Source organism: Sciurus vulgaris (genome assembly GCF_902686455.1).
Source record: "Sciurus vulgaris genome assembly, chromosome: 13".
NCBI classification, from domain to species: Eukaryota; Metazoa; Chordata; class Mammalia; order Rodentia; family Sciuridae; genus Sciurus; species Sciurus vulgaris.
Genome location: NC_136474.1, coordinates 2,021,040 through 2,023,352, shown reverse-complemented (window position 1 = coordinate 2,023,352; position 2,313 = coordinate 2,021,040).

The following is a 2,313-nucleotide window of genomic DNA, read 5'->3' as shown; positions in this document are numbered from 1 at the left end:
TTCCATTGATCAATTCTTGGTTTTACTTCTTCAGTTTGAGGAGCAAAAACAGACATAAAATTCATATGGAATAATAAAAGACCCAAAATAGTCAAAATGATACTGAGAAATAAAAGTGATGTGGGTGACCTCACAATAAATGATTCAAATTGCACTATAGAGCTATAGTAACAAAAACAGTATGGTATTGGTATAAAGACAGAAATGAATACTGATGCAATATAATAGAAAGCACAGAGACAAATACACATACAGTCATCTGGTCCTTAACAAATTTGCCAAAAAAACATTTTGGAAGAAAGTTAGCATTTTAAACAAATGATGCTGAGGAACCTGGGTATTCATAGGTAGAAGAATAAAACTAGATCCCTGTCTCTTACTCTTCCTAAAAGTCAATTTAAAGTGGACTAAAGACCTAGGAATTAGACCAGAAACATTGGAAGTGCTAGAAGAAAATATAGGGTCAACACTCCAACATACTGTTGGCATATAGGCCCCATCCATTTTTAGTGTATTAATTGAAACTTCATTTTATTAATTCCCTTTATGCTTCCTGCTTTATGATGCAGTTTCTTTGGTCATGCAGACTACATGTTTGAGAACAAAACAATAATTTTCAGTTTCCTCCATAGGAAATACCTGCTTTTCTAATTATTTTCTATGTACTGCCTTAAAAACCCAATGCAACACACATAAACCCCATAGCCAAGCCTCTTAACCCAAAGAGGCAGAGTTTCATTTCTATCACTTAATTATCATCAACATCACCACTCTTACTACCACTACCAACAAAAGAGGTTATTGAGTAAGAAGAGAGGTGGGTCTGCATAGTTTTTGCCAAACCATATTTCATTTTTACCTTCCCTCCAAATAATATTTTAGACATTTTTATCTACTGATCCCCACTTAACAGTAGAATGTGAACATTTTAATATTATAGATGTTGTCTATATCTGTGCATATAGTATAGTCCTTTGGAGGCTCTGAAACCATTAAAATATCTATGACAATTTTGCCCCAAAGTGCCTGTTTGGAGACCCTTCTTTATGATGCCACATCTGCTGAAAATACAAGGTGTATTGTAATTAGGGGAAATCTGAAAATCATTTCCTCCACCGTGGATCTCTTGGTCCAAGCTAAAAAAATCTGTCATAAGGGGAGGCCCAGCCTCAATGGGATATCTACAGAGCTAACCCAAGTATAGATATAGAATAGTGCTCAGGTCTCTACACTTGGAAGGTTTTTATATCTCACCTGTGCTCCCTTAGAGAAATTCCTTTCTCTACCCTTCTGTATCTTCAGAGGTCCTCGCCTTCCTGTGAGGTACAAGCAGTTCCATCCTTCCCTGAATTATATTTTCATAATAGATCACTGACTTTAGACAATTTCTGCTTCCAGTCCTACCATGAACCTCCTCTGAGGAAATTGTAACAGGCACCAAAACGAGTTCCCTGCTGCAGGATGAACACAGGGAAAATACATTAACCCTCAAAGCAGAATGTGTCCTGGCATATTTGTTAGAGATTGGCCACCAGAAACTCAAAGTGCTGAGGTGGCATGTTCTCTCTGGGGCTATGGCAGTGGTACTGGTGAATAAACTCTTAGACATCTTTCTCTTTGGTTACAAGCAAATGTTTTGTAGTCACACACTCTCTTAAAGGGAGGACAGCAATACCTCATCCAAAGTGTTGTTATGAGATTAATTCCAGGTACTAACATGATGAGCATAGAGCTAGACACTCTAAACAATCTTTTTCATAAATTTGGCTATTTTTTCTTAGAAAACTTTTGTTGCTCCTGAACAGCCGAGACAGTCCTTTAATTCGACTTCAGGTTTGAATCCCCTTGAAATCCTTTTCTAAAACTGCCATTGAATCTTCCATTTTTGTTGAAACAGAGCTTTTGTTTCAAGATCATTCAAGTTATTAGTCCATATAATTATGGGCTTCAGAAAATGGATGACACCATTTGGAACAAAAACTGTGTGCCAGTGTCTATTTCCCCCTCCTGCTGCCAGCAGCAGACATTATCAGATTTTTTTCTTTATTGTTAGTGTGATTTTCTTTTTCTCAGAACTGACCCATTGGAAGAGTTGTCTCAGATGCTCATTAAACTTAGAGGTTCAGTGTGTCTTCCCCCAAAATTGCCATATTTAACAAATAAGTATATATATATGACATCCAGCTAAATTTGAGTTCAGATAAACAAAATGATATTGCGTGTGAATAAAAATTATATGGCGTTATTTGGTGTACAAAAGCAGCTGGGTTAAATGTAATCTGATGGCCTTATATATGTGGGCTGTTTTGAAAG